Raw genomic sequence first — 20,117 nt, forward strand, 5'->3', positions numbered from 1 at the left:
TCAGGAGTTGTACTGGAGTTCTTGCCTTGACAGTTTGGGTCATGGCTGATAGGCAAGGGATTAAAAAGTGCACATAGTATGGGCACAAGCTTCCTCCACAGGACCCACACTCTATTGCTTGGGTGCTGCTGATCTCAAGACTGTCAGACCCACTGTTCCTTTAGCTCTCTGGCTCTTCAGACCAGGAGGGAAAAGTTAATTAAGGACCCCCCCCCCCCCAAACCAGACAGGATTTACCACACCATCCAATTCTTCTTCTTCTTCTTCTTCTTCCTCTCCCACTGGGAAAGACCAGAAAGCTAAGGACAAGCAGCTGGAAAGGGAGAAATACAAAAGAGAGACAGCAAGATAAGGATAGAGGAAAATCCATAGAGAAGGATATTTGAATCGGACAAGTTCAGCATTAGATTGATGGATCTGACACTTGTCTGGTTCGGATCCAGAGATTCCTAGATGTTCATAACAGTTGGTTCTTCAGGTCTGTCTGTCATCATCTTGGTTTTTATGCTGCACTCATTGATCTTTCAGGAAAGGAAGTACTGTAGGCCATCTTCTGTGGTGTCTTCCCAGTCATTGAAAAGACTTGCCGAACAGTATGATGAAAAGGTTTCCTTAGAACAAAGATTCATCTTGAGGATTCTTTCGTTACCATCTTGTCTGCATATGTACCGAGTGCCGGACCATCTTCCTATCCTACCTTTTCTTATCTGGGTCCAGTCTGTCCCTTGGATCTGGCTGTTTTTGATCCAGTCTGTCCAAGAGCGCCTTTGATGGAGCTGGTAGTACAGGTTGCTTTGACTAGGCCAGGTTCTCTTCTTTTTTCCACTCAGAGTTGTTTGGATCCAGAAGAGACTTGGAGCCCAAGCTTTGGTGATGTAGTTCAGGGGGAAGAGGTTTCTTCCCGTTGGAGCCTTGGCTTTTTCTAGCTCTGCAAAGAGGTTCTACAGCTTCTCTCCTGTCAGGGCATGGGAGGGGTCCCAACAGGTCCGATAAGCGTCTTTGGCCTTCATGGCTTTTCAGCAGGTCCTTTTGATAAGGTGCTTCCATCCATTTCAGTTTCATCCGAACCCCAACTGGAGTCTGCTTCTGCTTTCCCACCTTTCTGTTAGATAGGGACAGTCTGCTCCACAGATGTTACAGGCTGCTTGCTGCATTAGCTCCCAGTCTGATTCTGAACCTTCTGATCCTCCACTGGAATCCGTACATAGAAAACTAACATGAAAGTGGAAGCACTTCTACTCTTCTCAAGAGTCCATAACCAAAGACAAACTTGTATGAAGGTGAAGTTTCCCCTAGATCTCTCTCTAAAGATACCACTTTGGTGAAATCCTTGTATTGATGCAGAGAGGCGGATGCCCCTCAGGTAATGCTTAAGACTAGTCTGTTCTTTGAAGCATTTGGAGCCGACTCATCTTTGTCTTGGGTGGTACTCCCTGTTGACCTACTAATTGATTTGATGGATCATCTTGTATGGCAGGACCCTGACGTGGTGGAGCCTATCCCCAAGAAACTAGATAAAATCTTTGCAGCACAAGCAAACCGCAGACATTGGGGCAAATGTCAACCAATGGATGCCATGCTAATAGCAGCGGCCACAAAGAAGGAGCTATCTGGAGAAAGCTCCTTGGTCCGGGTCTATATTTCAAGATCAAATGCTTAGGTGATCGAACACCTAAACATCGAACTTGTAATATCGAAAGCAAAAAATGGCGAACGGCCAGCTTAATGCAGGGAAAGATTTCCCTTGGCCGTTCACCAGAGTTTGCCGTTTGGTGTACTATAGAGCAATCTCTGAGTTGGTATATTTAATCAGGGGGACCAAGCCCCCCTCTTAGTTTGGGTGTAAAGTTATTTATTTATTTTTCCCGTGGCTGATCAACGTGTTTTCCTGCGCCATTCGACATTTTTGGGTTCGATATTACAAGTTCGATGTTTAGGTGTTCGATCACCTAAGCATTCCATCTTGTAATATAGACGCCTTGGTCCAGTCCTCCATCAGGGAGTCTAGGGTCATTGAATGCTTTGGAAAATGGACATATGCTTCAGTGACTTGTGCCCTTCAAGCGCTGAAACCTATGTTGCCAGATTTCAGAGAGACCTTATCAAGGAGATTTACAAGTCTCTTTGGTATTCTGCCTGTAGATGTCCAGAAGATGGTGGAATACCAGCTTTCTGCCCTACGGTCTACTTCTAATGTAGCCATGCAACTGCTTTCTAATGCAGTTGATGGCACGGCCAGAGCAGCAAACAGCAGCATTAACATTTGCCGATGCATCAAGTTGTGTCTGTGTTCATAGGTTCATACTAGGCTATCTGCCCTAGGGCATTTATAAGCCTAGCCAGAGTGTGTTTGGCTTTCGCCACCCATTTTAAATGAATTTTGCTGTGCCCTTTTTCAAGGTTAGTATACTGTGCCTCTGTCTAACAGTGACACAGAAGTGATACCCGGGGTAAACCTACGATCTCCCATCCACTCATCAAGATTCTTCTTGAAGAGAGTCAATGAGGGACTCTGCCTAACCTGGACTGGGATTTTATTCCAGAGTGAAGGGAGCCTCTGGGTTATTTGTGTGACTTTCCATAAAGCTTTAAAACTTCTTTCATTAATGCCCCATTTGTCGGGTGTACCTTGTTTGGACCTAAAGGTAGACACTTTGACTAGGAGTTAACAGGATGGTAAGACTGTGTCTGCATTGGAATCTAAACTCACTAGAGATCTTAGAATCAGAGGGCTGGAAATAAGGTGTTGTTTTGGACATCACAAGCTATTACTAGGACACTCCTGGCAACAGATTCCCCTTTGACTAGGAGTTAACAGGATGGTAAGACTGTGTCTGCATTGGAATCTAAACTCACTAGAGATCTTAGAATCAGAGGGCTGGAAATAAGGTGTTGTTTTGGACATCACAAGCTATTACTAGGACACTCCTGGCAACAGATTCCCTCATGGCAGAGAAAGAGATTGAATGTCCAAGAGGCAGAGGAGGACCACAAAACCAGGGCTTTCGTGGTCCGTTTACCAAAAAGCAGTTTTAGCATCCTTGAAGGTTTGCCCGATTGCTGCATTCTGGAGGCAGTTGGTTGGCATTTGTCTTTGCACCCACGATTCTGGCAAAACATAACTACAGATGTTGTGTAGTCCTAACTCGCTGTAATTCTTGCTGGATGGGTTCGGAGCTGAACCTCGGTTCCAACTCAGCCGATACTAAAGCTCGAGAGCTTTTACTGGCTCAAGGCTATCCCCTATCCCATGGTGCACCACAGCAGTTCCCCAGATCTCGTTTGCAGCGAAAGCTTTGAGGTTGTCGTCTTACTGGCTTGTTGGCTAAGGGGAATTTTTGATATTTTTGACTGTATTTCTTCATCTTTCTTATTAATAGTTTTACCCTTATCTAGAGTGATTGCGAGAGTGTTAGCATCCCCTGTCCCTTTCTTTAAGGATTGTACGGCCCGTTTAAGTTAGAGGGCCTTTCCTCTCTGTGTGCTAGTTTTCTTTCTATTAAAAAAAAAAAAAAAAAAATCTTTATAGTTGTACTATTATTATTGTATTTGTTTCTTTATCATTTGATATTTTGTTTTTAATAAAAGGAAAAGATAGAGATCACACAGAACACTGCCCTTCTGGCTTTAAGAAGTGTTATAAATGTTCTCAGAAAATGTCGTTGACTGGCAGTCACACCAGTTGTGTATACTGTCTTGGGAAGCCTCATTCGCAAGAACCCTGTACCTTTAGTCATGCATTCAGCACCAGGGTTCTTAATGAACGTAAAAGAAAACTTATCGATAGGGGTCTTATGACAAGTTCCTTCAAACAACAGCTGGAACAAGGTCAGACTGTCTCTAAAAGTCACAAAAGGAAATCTCCTTCGGCTCCTGCTTCGGAACCGACGAAAAAAGTCAAAAGCGACTGAACTGAAGAGTTCTGGCTCTGATTCTGCTTCTTCGGTCTAAGTGCCGTCTGTTTCATCGGCTCCGAGGCAATCATCTCTGTCGAAACATTCACCGATCTTGGAACCAGTTTCACCAACTTTAAGATCTCCTATTTTGGAAAGGAGGAGATCTCCATCTATCTCCACTCATTCCTCCAGGACACTATCTGATGAGGATGTAGAGTGGGTGGTGAAGAGGCTGCTCTGTGATCCCGGTGCTTGCAAAAATTTTAGCCTCTCTGGACCCAAAGGCTTCGGATCCGTCCCATCCTCGGTCTACTGTTCCTCCTCTGACTGCTTCGCTCTCTGAGTCTAATGTTTCAGGTCATATAGTGCTGGAACCCTCTGATGTTCGTGTTACACTGCTGCAGTCATTACACTTGGGTTATCCGGCCGTCAGGCGGTCCCTCAGTCGGCCTGAGTTCCAAAGTCTTGGTCCGGTGTCTGTTGCTATCGCTTCTTCCCTGATGTCAGTGCGACAGGGGTATACAAGATGCATCCGACGCCATTTTCTTCAGTCTTTCTTGCCGCACGGTGCCCGAAGCAAAAGCAGTTCGCAAGTGCCGGTCGGCCGACTCCTGAGATTTTCATTCCGAATCCAGAATTGAAGTCCTCTACAAAGCTAAGTACCCCATTGGGGAAACTTTTTCTTGCCTCAGACTGATGTCAGTAAAATGTAATAACTGTATTTCTTGTGGGAAGCAAATACCTCATAAGGATTTCCATTCTTATTGTATCCCATGCCTAGGCCCAGACCACGACGTCACAGGTTGTCGGTTTTGTGCTAGGTTTAACAAGCTCAGTATAAAACGTCGGTTTGATTTTGCCCGACATTATTTTGGCAGAAAATTCAATTCTACCATGCCGTCGGAACTACCCGACGACCGGAATACACAAAAAGCGCAAAGACAAGGACAGGCATCCGAGGCCCAAAACTGACGACGAAGCCTCTTCTAGGCCAGTCGCCGGTTTTCAGCGAGGCGCCTTTGCAGCCCCTGACGACCGCTCCTTTAGAACCTCAGGCCACCTCTGACTCCCACGTGGAGATGGCTGGGCCTTCGGATGCACCAGATTTACAGCCTACCCTGATCAGGGGGTCCCATCCCCCTCCTGATTAAAAGGCCTAGACAGGATGCAGACTATGACTCATCCGACCAGGTATCCATCTCTTCAGATTCATCCTCAGACCTAGGATACTGTTTACCCCCCTATGAGGATTCTGATGCTGAGGAGTCAATTCCTTCAGCCTCTCAGCCAGAGGACTACTCCTTTGGGGAAACCTTGCATACCATGAGGGAGGATTTCCATTGGGAGGGTCAGGATTACTCCGAGTCCAAGAAAAGGCTCAGAGATTTCCTTTTATTACCTCAACACAGACCCCTTGCTATTCGCCAGTGTTAGATATTGTGGATGATGTGTATACTGAATCCAGTTTAAATCCTGATTCTTTGCCTCCTGCTCCAGTTAAGCCAGACAGATACTAGAGTCCCTGACTCTCACAAATTTCTTTATAAAAGCCCTGCTGTTGACCCTGAAACTATTTCTCAGGGCCCCAAAGGGGTAAAGGCCTCCTCAGCAAAGAATCTAGTCCCCTCTGACAGAGATTCCAGAGCATTAGACAGATGGGGGAAGAAAGTATATACGTCTGCAACTTTAGCAATGAGGGCCTTAAATTGCCAGTTTCACATGCTAAAATATCAGCAATATTTGATGTCTCAGTTGAAACAAAAAATGCTTCCAAACTCAGATCCTCCTAATTATAAAGAAATGCAGAATTTATTGCATGCAGCGGAACAAGTGGGAAAACATACTTTGCAATGTGGTTTTGATTCATTAGAGGCCTCCTGTAGAGCAGCAGTTACAGGATCTGTCTTTAGAAGACATGCTTGGTTAAAAGAACAGACATTACCAGATCATGTTAAAGCAAAATTATTGGATGCACCTTTGCAGCAGGATGATTTATTTGGAGTTAAGGCAGAAGAGGTATTAAAGAAAATGGAAGATAAGGCAAAATCTATGCAAACGGTAAAGGATTTCTTATAGGTTCAGCCTCCTCGATTTAGCAGAAATTGGCCAACAAAGAATTGGTCCTTTCCAGTTACAGACAGACCTCAAAGAGGCAGATACAGACATCCAAGAGGTAGAGGTCAACCACAAGGTCCTTACAGGCTTTGACAATGGGGTGCATCAACCCAGAAAGAAGGGGAAGACAGGCCTCAACCTTACAAAAAACAGCCCCAATGACTTCCCACTACAGCTGCCAAACAGTTCACTCGTGGTAGCCCCCTTGGGAGGAAAACTGGCAGTTTTCTGTCACAATTGGCATATGATCACCAAAGACAAATGGGTTCTCAACATTGTATCTCAAGGTTACAGGTTCCACTTTCACACTCTGCCAAGGCTAAAAGGAATGCCAAATCTGCCACCAAATCAATGGGCAGAGGCTCAAAGACAAATTACAGCACTCATGGACATGAGAGCTATTCAAAAGGTACCAACACAGTAGCAAGGACGAGGATTTTACTCAAGACTCTTTCTGGTTCCCAGAAAGGACAAAGCCTGGAGGCCCATTCTGGATCTTTCTTCTCTAAACACTTGCCTGGATGTACCAAAATTCAAAATGTTGACACTACAGCAGCTTCTTCCCATGCTGGGCAAGAAAGCTTGGCTCGTAACTTTGGACTTCAAGGAGGCATACCTGCATGTCCCTATCAGACAAAACTGCAGAAGATACCTTAGATTCATAGCTGGTTCAATGCACTACCAATTCTCTGCACTGCCCTTTGGCGCTTATCTACTGCGCCCAGGGTCTTCACAGTGTCTGGCACCAGTAATTGCATTTTGCAGACAGAAAGGAATTCAAATTTATCCGTACCTGGACGATTGCCTGATCCAAGCAGAGAGCAGGGACATTCTTCTACAGCATCTGGCGTTTGTAAAACAGTTAAGTTGCCTAGGGTACACAGTAAACGAAAAGAAGTCAAAACTAGTGCCCTCACAAGAGATGATATTCCTGGGTGCCAGCTTGAATACAACGGCCCAGATGGCTTATCTCACGCCAGACAAGCAAGGACAACTGACTCAATATTTTCAATTGATGGCAACAAAGACCCAACCCCCTGCAAGAAAAATTCTGCAGGCCTTGGGTTGCATGGCATCTTGCATACTACTAATTCCATATGCCAGACTGCATATGAGGAAACTACAGTGGTACCTAAAGAGTGTCTGGTCTCAACACTGTCAAAGTTTGGAAACAGTAATACCACTAATTCACTAATTCCTTGCCTTCAACAGGAGTTGCGATGGTGGCTCAAGCATGTCACCTCAACAAGGGACAGCCTTTCACTCAACCCACAGCCAGGCAAACACTGACAACAGATGCATCGGATTACACCTGGGGAGCACACATGGCAGGAAAATGTATTCAGGGCAAGTGGACCGCAGAACAAAGGCATCTTCACATCAATCAAAAAGAGATGCTAGCTGTACAAAATGCCCTTGTAGCTTTCAAGGACCTTCTGCATCCAGGACAACTACTACTAAAGACAGACAACACCACAGTTATGTGGTACATAAACAAGCAAGGGGGCACTCCTTCTTATCCCCTCTGCAGACAAGCCATGACCTTGTGGAATACAGCTCTAACCTATCCAGTTCATCTGCAAGCACAATTCCTGCCAGGAGAGAAAAACACACTGGCAGACGACTTAAGCAGAAACATCATGGATCCGCATGAGTGGAAATTACATCCACAAATATTCAGAATGATAACACAAAAATGGTGGAGCCCGGACATAGATCTGTTTGCATCCCCAATGAACTGCCAGCTACAGAAATTCTGCAAAAGGGCTTACCACCCACAAGCATGGAAAGTGGATGCCCTCTCATTCAGCTGGAAAAACCTTCAGGCATATGCTTTCCCACCACTACCTCTCCTTCCAAAGGTACTCATAAAAGCCAGGCAAGAAGAGCCAAAGATGATCCTGATTGCCCCAGACTGGCCACGCCAGCACTGGTACCCAATCTTAAAGAACTTAGCACAAGGTCCACCCTGGATTTTGCCTCAAATCCCACATCATCTGACTCAGCACAACAGTCAGATACTTCACAGCCAGCTAAAGACTTTAAACCTGGCTGCATGGCAGATTCCTTAGTCAAGCAAGCAATGCCTCTCTCCCAAAGCTGTTATGGATGTCATTCTGGAGGCCAGAAGGCCTAGCACCAGGAAAGCCTATTCGGATAAATGGAAGAGATTCTGTGCCTGGAACCAGGCTCACAGCCTTGACCCTCTTGTCCCAAATATTCCTCAGATACTACAATATTTAACTGAGATGCTGGACAAAGGTCTCTCCTTTTCATCCATCAAGATCCACGCCTCTGCCATCTCTGCTCATTAGAACACGGACCCACCTATTTTTTCTAATCCTCTGCTAAAACAGTACCTCAGAGGGGCTAAAAACATAAGACTGCCCCGTAGAGCACCAACTCCAACTTTGGACCTCAACTTCGTGTTGGAAAAATTAACTTTACCTCCTTTTGAGCCAGCTTATTCAGCAGATTTAAAATATGTCTCTTGGAAAACTGCTGTGCTACTGGCAATAACCTCAGCACGAAGAGTTTCAGAATTACAGGCACTAATGGCAGTGGAACCTTTCATCATTTTCCACCAAGACAGGGTGTCTTTAAGAACAAACCCTACTTTTATGCCAAAGGTGGTATCAAGTGTGGCTCTAAGCCAAACTATTCACTTCCCAACTTTTTATCCAAACCCACAGAATAAAGGGGAGAGACTTCTGCATTCTTTGGACATACACAGGCAATTACGCTTCTACTTGGACAAACCCAACGTTTTCAGGAAAACTGAGCAATTGTTTGTAGCATATGCTGCAGGAGCACAGGGAAAAGCCATTTCAAAACGGACCATTTCTAAATGGATAGGACACTGTATACGTTTCTGCTATACACACCATGGGAAAACTGTACCTAACAGCATTAGGTCTCATTCTACCAGGGCAACCGCCACTTCAACTGCCTACCTCAGAGGAGTACCTACCAAGGACATTTTGGAAGCAGCAACTTGGAGTTCTGTACATACTTTTACCAAGCATTACCATCTGCCTCTTTACTCTAAATCCAGAGCTGGCTTTGCCACTGCTGTGCTGCAGGGCCTTATAGCCACCCCTAATGCCTTGTATAGAACCAGCCGCCCTACCTCAGCTTTGGGATTCTACCCAAGTGTAATGACTGCAGCAGTGTAACACAAACATAGTACAGTTTTGTGCCTACCATAAATGTAGATGTTCAAGAGTATACACTGCTGCAGTCCAGGTTACCCTCCCTCCTTCCCCTCTTACTTGCTGGTACATACCCAAGTCTTCTACCCTTTGCTACCTATGGGGAGTATTTGCTGGTAACTGAAATTTTTTGATTGCTTTTCATATGTATGCTTTATTAGCAATTTGCATTGCCTACCTTTTTGGGAGCACCTGACATCTGGGACAAGAAAAACTGAAGAAAATGGCATTGGCTGCATCTTATATACCCCTGTCACACTGACGTCAGGGAAGAAGCGACAGCAACCGACGCCGGACCAAGACTTTGGAACTCAGGCCGACTGAGGGACCGCCTGACGGCAGGATAACCCAAGTGTAATGACTGCAGCAGTGTATACACTCTAACATCTACATTTATGGTAGGTACAAAACTGTACTTTCCGAGAACTCTTTCTGCTTCCTCGGAACCGATAACTCTTAACTTTATTTTTTATTTTATTTTTATTTTATTTTATTTTACATTTGTTGACCGGGAGGATCCGACTGGATGCATGTCCATTTTCAGCGGAGGCCCGGGGAGAAAAGCTCCAAGCACATGTTACAGAACATTTGACTGACAATGAAACAAATTATACATTCAAAATAAGAGCATTCTAACTTATTCTATATAATTTATTTTAATGTAAGAGGTTAGTAAGGAGAATAGAATAATTATGAATTATAGACAGTTGTGACAGTCTAGAATGGACTATCCCGGGTTTAGGCAGTGGCAGCTTCGTATTGAGCCCAGATGAGTTTTAGCTTAGTTTTAAATTGACTTAAAGTAGTGATGGATATAATATCATGGGGAAGTTTGTTCCAAATTTTACCTGCAGCGTTGGTGAGGAGGAAGTCTCCAGCAGAGTTATTAGTTTTGTGAGTTTGGATTAGGAGACGGTTGGATGATCTCAATGGGCGGGATTATTACAAAGGGAAGTAATGCTTTGAGGGAAGGAGCATATTCAGGGTTATAAATGATTTTGTGAGTAAGGACTAGAAGGTTGAAAGTAATTAGGTTAGGAAGCTCAGACCAGTTGAGTTTTGCTAAATTGGAACAATGATGGGTCCTATATGGGGACCCAGTTACAAACCTTGCAATATGATTGTAGCATTTTGAGAGTTTGTTCATGACAGTTTTACTTATGTTATGAAGTAAGGGGGACGAGTACAGGAGTGATGAGAGGAGGTGAGTCTGGGCAATGGCCATTTTAGCTTGGGGGGTAAGGAAGCTTTTTATTTTATATAGAGAGCCTAGTTTCTTGTTAATGGTCTTAATCATTTGGTTTACGTGTATATCAAATTTTAGTTTGTTGTCTATGGTTACCCCTAGTAGTTTTGTCGAGAGGTCCGGAGAAATTATGGTCCCATCCTTTGCTTGGATAGAAAAATTAATGGGGTTGGATTTTTTTGTTGGTAGAAACAACAACATTTTAGTTTTTTTTGGATTGAGAATCAGGCGACGACTGGAGAGCCAGTTTTCTATTTTACTGAAAGTAGACTGGGTTAGCAGTTGTAGATCTGAAGGGTAGTACCAGAGCAGATTAATGTGGAATCATCAGCATATTGTATACAACTGGCATTAGGAGTAACTGTATGCAGATCATTGATAAAAATGGAGAATAATAGCGGTCCTAGAATAGATCCTTGAGGTACTCCTAATGTGTTGGGTAGTAGCTTAGAGAGTTTAGTCTGCCATAAAACTGCCTGTTTTCTGCCAGATAGATAGGAACTAAACCATTGTACAGCAATGGTGTCAAGACCTAGTGAAGGCAATGTATTGATTAAAAGTTCATGATCCACCATATCAAAGGCCTTTGACAGATCCAGAAATAGTGCTGATGAGAGATTGTTATTATTACGATGGGAGTTTATGGTGTTAGAAAAGACAAGGAGGGCTGAGGTGGTACTATGGAGAGGTCTGAAACCATGTTGGGTATCAGCCAGTAGTTGGTTGACCATTAGGTGTTGCATGAACTGTTTCTGAACACATTTTTCCATTATTTTTGCTAAAGGGAAAGTATGGATATGGGCCTATAGTTAGAAAGATCAGTGGAAGTGCCTCCCTTGTGGAGAGGTATTACATATGATATCTTCCAGATCTCGGGATAATGGCCTCTGCTAAGGAGCGGTTGATGAGGATTGACACTGGATAAGCAATTACGCCAGCTGTTTTTGCAAATATTCAGCTGGGAGTTGGTCGGCTGAGAGTGTGGAGGGTTTTAGTTTTTAATTAATTTACAAATAAAGGAAGTTGGAACAGGTTGAAAGGTAAGTAGGGAATATTTTTTAGTGTTAGAGGGTCAGAGGTCTGAAGGCTAGGAGGTAATTGATTAGACAGAGTTTGTATTGTCTCAGTGAAGAAGTGGTTAAAACTATTGGAGACTTAGTCACGGGATTTATCAATGAGTGTGGCAGGGGCAGGGGTAGTGGTGCGACCAGGATGAAGAAGATGATTTAATCCAGCCCAGAATTTTTGTGGACAGTTTTGGTGGTCAGTTTGCAATTTACAATAGAATTGTCTTTTATCTAGTAATATTTGCCTTTTAGTTTCATTCCTAAGTTGTCTGTATTTACTTTGGTCCAATGGGAGTTTGGAAGTACGCCAGACAGACCACTTATTTCTAAGTTTTATTTTCAATCTAGCTTCTTTTGTAAGCCAAGGAACATCTACAGCTTTGGTTTTCTTTGAGCGAGTGGGTGCATGAAAATTAAGAATTTCTAAGAACTTTTTGTTAAAGTAAAGCACAGCTTCATCTAGGGGTAGATGTTTTAGTAATGTCCAATTACATGAAGTTAGTTCTAGTTGTAGTTTAGTTAAGTCAAGTTTCTTTTTGTTTCTAACAGTTCTGATTGTGGGTTGCATGGGAATGGCTATCTTATGCTTAATGATGTAGGTGAGGTGGTGGTCACTTAAACTATCAGGGAGGGTACCAGATGAGTAGTGATCGGGGTCCTTATTTATTAGTACCCAGTCGAGTATACTGTCTTTCTGGTTAGGTTTCCCTAGCCTAGTTGGAGTATTAATAGTTTGCTTGAAAGAGTAAAGGTTAATATGTGAGGAAGGAGCAGAGGGGCACAGGTATTCCAGTCTATGTTAAAGTCTCCAAGAACTAAGGTCTCTTGGGGAGGTGAGACGATATCCAGTGAAGGGTGTTTTCGAGGGTTTCTATGTTATTTCCTGGGGGAATGTACATACAAATAATATAGATAAATTTATTTCTATTAATTTGAAGTTTGGAAATTAGTATTTCTGCATTGTTAATTTGAGGTGGTTGCATAACATCAATAGATACAGTTAGATTAGATTTATAGAGTATGGCTACTCCACCTCCTTTCTTAGGAGCTCGGTCTCTCGATGAATATTGTAACCTGGGATTAGTATCTCATTATCGGTAGTTGTAGGTTTTAGCCATGTTTCAGTTAAACACAAGATCTCAGGGAAAGGTCTACTAATACGCGTGAAGTTCATGTACTTTGTTGTTTATGCTTCTGATGTTCAGATGACAGGTTAAAAGAGAGTTAGTAGGACGGGTAGTAATGGGGTTGGAACTAATATCAATGTAGGGAGAGGACTGCTGGTCATTGCTGGTGGGACCAGGGTTGGGGTGTATATCGCCATGAGGGAGCAGATTCAGTCTAAGTTTGGAGATAAGTTTTAGGAATTTGTCTAGAATTTTGTAAGAATGTTTAAGTTTGGGGCTGTTATTTCTAATTGCGGTTGGATAAGGTAGCAGTACACAGGAGGTAGATACTTCCCAAGTACCATCAACATGAAAGTAGTTATTGAATTTACTACCAATAGTATTGGTACCCGATTCAGTAGTAGAGAGTAATACCAGGTTTTGAGTTTCATACGAAGTTATGAGGTAGGAGGTTATTAGCAGTGGAAGAAGAAAGAAATACAACATGTTTAAGCACTTCTGATATTGGGCAGTAGAAAAATACTATTACCGAAAGAAATATATGGTGAGGAATAGATGATTCAGAGAATGAGAAGGTGGGGAGAGAGCAGGAGTGGGTAGAATGCAGGAAGGCGGAGTTTCAAGGGTTGGTGGGAAAAATTTTTGGTAACTGCAGGGATTGGACCAGTTTTTAGGGGAGTGGTTTTATGACTATAAAAGTAGAGGTAGTGGGGCGGGTGGGAATAGGGGCAGGGAGGGCAAGAGAGCCGAGGGTAGCGAGGCTTAACGTGAAGGGCTACACACCCAATGAAGGTAGATAGCACTTTATTCTTTAAACATTTATTTTTTTTTGGGAAATTCAACAGGCTATACAGCCTTATTCTGCTTTATATAGTCCTTTACAGGCAAAATCTACAGCCTTGTAATCTACAGCCTTGTAATGCTTTAGATTTAATTTTTAGGCACCAACCTTCTAACTGCTATAACTTTAATTTTTATTAGGCTAAGGGAAAATTTTTAACAGCTATGGGGTTGACTGCTGTGTGTTTGAACCCAGTTTATGGCTTTGTCTGAGAACACGTAAGGGTGTTATATATCTTGAATGTAGGTAGTATTAACCTTGGTCGAGTGTATGGAGATGGTGGGGATGTGCTGTAGCCTTATCTGTGCATTCGCACCTGGTGAGGCGACCTTCCCTTAAAGTGAGCTTTTAGGTTTTAAGCACGTACAGATACTTGGGACAATACCTAAGTGGAGATACAATGTAGTGATTCAGATTGTTTAGAAGAGCTAGTTACTCATTTGAAACAGTTGAATTAATGTTGCAGTTAAACAGAGCGTGATTACAAATTACTTTCAGATTGAGTGGTGAAGCAGCATTAAAGTTAGTATATTTTATAAAATAAGACTCCTCAGTTAGCTCTAATCACAGTACATACGCTACATATATTGAAACTTGCTTATACAAATTGTAATTAAATCTTTTTTTAAAGCGCGAACGTAGCGGGGCTACACACCCAATGAAGGTAGATAGCACTTTATTCTTTAAACATTTATTTTTTTTTTTTGGGAAATTCAACAGGCTATACAGCCTTATTCTGCTTTATATAGTCCTTTACAGGCAAAATCTACAGCCTTGTAATCTACAGCCTTGTAATGCTTTAGATTTAATTTTTAGGCACCAACCTTCTAACTGCTATAACTTTAATTTTTATTAGGCTAAGGGAAAATTTTTAACAGCTATGGGGTTGACTGCTGTGTGTTTGAACCCAGTTTATGGCTTTGTCTGAGAACACGTAAGGGTGTTATATATCTTGAATGTAGGTAGTATTAACCTTGGTCGAGTGTATGGAGATGGTGGGGATGTGCTGTAGCCTTATCTGTGCATTCGCACCTGGTGAGGCGACCTTCCCTTAAAGTGAGCTTTTTAGGTTTTAAGCACGCATACAGATACTTGGGACAATACCTAAGTGGAGATACAATGTAGTGATTCAGATTGTTTAGAAGAGCTAGTTACTCATTTGAAACAGTTGAATTAATGTTGCAGTTAAACAGAGCGTGATTACAAATTACTTTCAGATTGAGTGGTGAAGCAGCATTAAAGTTAGTATATTTTATAAAATAAGACTCCTCAGTTAGCTCTAATCACAGTACATACGCTACATATATTGAAACTTGCTTATACAAATTGTAATTAAATCTTTTTAAAGCCTGACGTAAGGGCTACACACCCAATGAAGGTAGATAGCACTTTATTCTTTAAACATTTATTTTTTTTTTTGGGAAATTCAACAGGCTATACAGCCTTATTCTGCTTTATATAGTCCTTTACAGGCAAAATCTACAGCCTTGTAATCTACAGCCTTGTAATGCTTTAGATTTAATTTTTAGGCACCAACCTTCTAACTGCTATAACTTTAATTTTTATTAGGCTAAGGAAAATTTTTAACAGCTATGGGGTTGACTGCTGTGTGTTTGAACCCAGTTTATGGCTTTGTCTGAGAACACGTAAGGGTGTTATATATCTTGAATGTAGGTAGTATTAACCTTGGTCGAGTGTATGGAGATGGTGGGGATGTGCTGTAGCCTTATCTGTGCATTCGCACCTGGTGAGGCGACCTTCCCTTAAAGTGAGCTTTTAGGTTTTAAGCACGTACAGATACTTGGGACAATACCTAAGTGGAGATGCAATGTAGTGATTCAGATTGTTTAGAAGAGCTAGTTACTCATTTGAAACAGTTGAATTAATGTTGCAGTTAAACAGAGCGTGATTACAAATTACTTTCAGATTGAGTGGTGAAGCAGCATTAAAGTTAGTATATTTTATAAAATAAGACTCCTCAGTTAGCTCTAATCACAGTACATACGCTACATATATTGAAACTTGCTTATACAAATTGTAATTAAATCTTTTTTTAAAGCCTTGACGAAGGGCTACACACCCAATGAAGGTAGATAGCACTTTATTCTTTAAACATTTATTTTTTTTTTTTGGGAAATTCAACAGGCTATACAGCCTTATTCTGCTTTATATAGTCCTTTACAGGCAAAATGTACAGCCTTGTAATCTACAGCCTTGTAATGCTTTAGATTTAATTTTTAGGCACCAACCTTCTAACTGCTATAACTTTAATTTTTATTAGGCTAAGGGAAAATTTTTAACAGCTATGGGGTTGACTGCTGTGTGTTTGAACCCAGTTTATGGCTTTGTCTGAGAACACGTAAGGGTGTTATATATCTTGAATGTAGGTAGTATTAACCTTGGTCGAGTGTATGGAGATGGTGGGGATGTGCTGTAGCCTTATCTGTGCATTCGCACCTGGTGAGGCGACCTTCCCTTAAAGTGAGCTTTTTAGGTTTTAAGCACGCACAGATACTTGGGACAATACCTAAGTGGAGATACAATGTAGTGATTCAGATTGTTTAGAAGAGCTAGTTACTCATTTGAAACAGTTGAATTAATGTTGCAGTTAAACAGAGCGTGATTACAAATTACTTTCAGATTGAGTGGTGAAGCAGCATTAAAGTTAGTATATTTTATAAAATAAGACTCCTCAGTTAGCTCTAATCACAGTACATACGCTACATATATTGAAACTTGCTTATACAAATTGTAATTAAATCTTTTTAAAGCTTAACGTAGCGGGGCTACACACCCAATGAAGGTAGATAGCACTTTATTCTTTAAACATTTATTTTTTTTTTTGGGAAATTCAACAGGCTATACAGCCTTATTCTGCTTTATATAGTCCTTTACAGGCAAAATCTACAGCCTTGTAATATACAGCCTTGTAATGCTTTAGATTTAATTTTTAGGCACCAACCTTCTAACTGCTATAACTTTAATTTTTATTAGGCTAAGGGAAAATTTTTAACAGCTATGGGGTTGACTGCTGTGTGTTTGAACCCAGTTTATGGCTTTGTCTGAGAACACGTAAGGGTGTTATATATCTTGAATGTAGGTAGTATTAACCTTGGTCGAGTGTATGGAGATGGTGGGGATGTGCTGTAGCCTTATCTGTGCATTCGCACCTGGTGAGGCGACCTTCCCTTAAAGTGAGCTTTTTAGGTTTTAAGCACGTACAGATACTTGGGACAATACCTAAGTGGAGATACAATGTAGTGATTCAGATTGTTTAGAAGAGCTAGTTACTCATTTGAAACAGTTGAATTAATGTTGCAGTTAAACAGAGCGTGATTACAAATTACTTTCAGATTGAGTGGTGAAGCAGCATTAAAGTTAGTATATTTTATAAAATAAGACTCCTCAGTTAGCTCTAATCACAGTACATACGCTACATATATTGAAACTTGCTTATACAAATTGTAATTAAATCTTTTTTTAAAGCGCGAACGTAGCGGGGCTACACACCCAATGAAGGTAGATAGCACTTTATTCTTTAAACATTTATTTTTTTTTTTTGGGAAATTCAACAGGCTATACAGCCTTATTCTGCTTTATATAGTCCTTTACAGGCAAAATCTACAGCCTTGTAATCTACAGCCTTGTAATGCTTTAGATTTAATTTTTAGGCACCAACCTTCTAACTGCTATAACTTTAATTTTTATTAGGCTAAGGGAAAATTTTTAACAGCTATGGGGTTGACTGCTGTGTGTTTGAACCCAGTTTATGGCTTTGTCTGAGAACACGTAAGGGTGTTATATATCTTGAATGTAGGTAGTATTAACCTTGGTCGAGTGTATGGAGATGGTGGGGATGTGCTGTAGCCTTATCTGTGCATTCGCACCTGGTGAGGCGACCTTCCCTTAAAGTGAGCTTTTAGGTTTTAAGCACGCATACAGATACTTGGGACAATACCTAAGTGGAGATACAATGTAGTGATTCAGATTGTTTAGAAGAGCTAGTTACTCATTTGAAACAGTTGAATTAATGTTGCAGTTAAACAGAGCGTGATTACAAATTACTTTCAGATTGAGTGGTGAAGCAGCATTAAAGTTAGTATATTTTATAAAATAAGACTCCTCAGTTAGCTCTAATCACAGTACATACGCTACATATATTGAAACTTGCTTATACAAATTGTAATTAAATCTTTTTTAAAGCAACGCCCTACGGTCAGCTCTAAGTTGTATATCAGTGCACAGGCATGCCTTAGTATAATTATGCCAGATTAAATATGCAGTCGTATTTATAAGAGAACATACTCAGTTTATAAGAAACATTGCTTAATTATGTTTAGACAAATGTGTTTGCATGTCGCATTGGAATTAAGCTCTTAACATTTGAATCAGCGTTCTTAGGACACGCTGCATGCTCATGGAAGCCCACATGCGATAAGCATTTTCAGGTGCTTTCCAATTGCGTGGAAACCTTTTAATCTAACGGTAGAACAGCAAACTTAATACAGTAAATGCACACTAATATTGCTTCTACTTTTGTAGGAAGTAGTCGCAAATGCAATGGCTATGGTTAAGTCAAAATTGACCAGCAAGATAGTAGTCGCTATAAGTAATATGTACAAACTAGAACTCTCTATAACAAATGCTGCTAAATTACAAGGAGAAATCCACTAATATGGCTTCTACTACTGCAGGGAGTAGTCTCAATGCAACGTATGCGATTAAGTCAATTAGACCAACAAGATTATAGTCGCCATTAGTTATTTGCACAAACAGGATCTCTGATAGAAAACACTGCTAGATATCTACAAAGAATACATTCTTAAAGTCAACAACAGCATTACATACCCTAGGTTTCAGAGGCCAACTAGGTTCAGGTACACAGCAGTAATTAAAAAAGGCGGAAAAACTGCAGGGGTATAAGTAACCTTGTTCGTGGTTCTTGGGGGAGGGGGAGTTACGTAGCGGGGCTACACACCCAACGAAGGTAGATAGCACTTTATTCTTTAAACATTTATTTTTTTTTTTTTTGGGAAATTCAACAGGCTATACAGCCTTATTCTGCTTTATATAGTCCTTTACAGGCAAAATCTACAGCCTTGTAATCTACAGCCTTGTAATGCTTTAGATTTAATTTTTAGGCACCAACCTTCTAACTGCTATAACTTTAATTTTTATTAGGCTAAGGGAAAATTTTTAACAGCTATGGGGTTGACTGCTGTGTGTTTGAACCCAGTTTATGGCTTTGTCTGAGAACACGTAAGGGTGTTATATATCTTGAATGTAGGTAGTATTAACCTTGGTCGAGTGTATGGAGATGGTGGGGATGTGCTGTAGCCTTATCTGTGCATTCGCACCTGGTGAGGCGACCTTCCCTTAAAGTGAGCTTTTAGGTTTTAAGCACGTACAGATACTTGGGACAATACCTTGGTCGAGTGTATGGAGATGGTGGGGATGTGCTGTAGCCTTATCTGTGCATTCGCACCTGGTGAGGCGACCTTCCCTTAAAGTGAGCTTTTTAGGTTTTAAGCACGTACAGATACTTGGGACAATACCTTGGTCGAGTGTATGGAGATGGTGGGGATGTGCTGTAGCCTTATCTGTGCATTCGCACCTGGTGAGGCGACCTTCCCTTAAAGTGAGCTTTTTAGGTTTTAAGCACGTACAGATACTTGGGACAATACCCTAGGTTTCAGAGGCCAACTAGGTTCAGGTACACAGCAGTAATTAATTAATTAACTTCCATCGGCTCAGTCCGGAGCCGAGGGGGTCTGACAGCCGACGCTCTATGGTCGACTCCGGAAGTGATAGTCACCCTGTTTTTTCTTCGGATCCAGCCCTCTCTCTCAGTGCTTCTGCTCCCACGTCTGCTTTGGAGCAGTCAGCCTTCCATTTCCTTGGAGCGGGGTGGTAAGGCATTCGAGGCGATAGAGCTTTGTCAAGTACTAAAACCCTGCCATTGGACCTAGCATCTCATTCGCAGCCGGTAGCAGCCTCTTCTCCCCCACCTGACCCTAAGCGTAGGGAACCGGAGCCCCCATAGGAGGTGTTCCCTCCTCCGAAACCTCTCCAGATTACCCCACTGGAGAGGTCCCTAGAAAGAGAGTTTGCAAGAGGAAGCATATTGACTCGCCCAAGTCTGTCACTTCTGACACTGATTTGGATGAGTCAGAAGGGTCCCCAAAATCCCTTTCTGAGGATGTCTCTCTTGCAGACATCCTAGAAATCCATAGACAGAGGGGTGATTGGAAGATCTCTAACCCTACTGAGGATAAATCCGTGTACCTTGAGGCTTTTGGTTCCCGACCTTCCACCTCCTGGGTGATACCTCCATATGACCAACTGTTAGGGGTCATATCTCGGAAAGCTTGGACCTCTCCGGACACAGTGGAGCCTGTCCCGAGGAGGCCTAATAAATTTTATCACTGCTCCAGAAGACAAAACCTTTCTAACCAAGGGAGTACCTGTGGACACTATGGTGGTAGCAGCAGCCACAAAGGAGAATTGAGACATCCTCAAATATCCATCCTCCTAATAGGTTCATAGGTTCATACTAGGCTATCTGCCCGAGGGCATTTACAAGCCTAGCCCATAGTTTTGTGGCTTACGCCAC

General features: G+C 41.9%; 1 protein-coding gene and 1 long non-coding RNA gene across 2 annotated transcripts in view; one reads left to right on the forward strand and one right to left on the reverse strand.

Moving 5' to 3' along the window:
- The window catches only part of VAMP3 (vesicle associated membrane protein 3), a 594,205-nt gene that overhangs the window by 89,770 nt on the left and 484,318 nt on the right, over positions 1–20,117 (forward strand). The gene's annotated exons all lie outside the window — the stretch shown is intronic.
- On the reverse strand, positions 16,436–19,212 carry LOC122789187. Its single transcript, XR_006362789.1, has 3 exons — positions 18,931–19,212; positions 18,353–18,802; positions 16,436–16,744 (listed from the first exon to the last, which is right to left on the reverse strand). It is a non-coding gene; the product is annotated as an uncharacterized LOC122789187 (long non-coding RNA).

Source organism: Protopterus annectens, chromosome 14.part0, assembly GCF_019279795.1.
Source record: "Protopterus annectens isolate FY-2018-M chromosome 14.part0, PAN1.0, whole genome shotgun sequence".
In the NCBI taxonomy this organism is placed as follows: Eukaryota; Metazoa; Chordata; order Ceratodontiformes; family Protopteridae; genus Protopterus; species Protopterus annectens.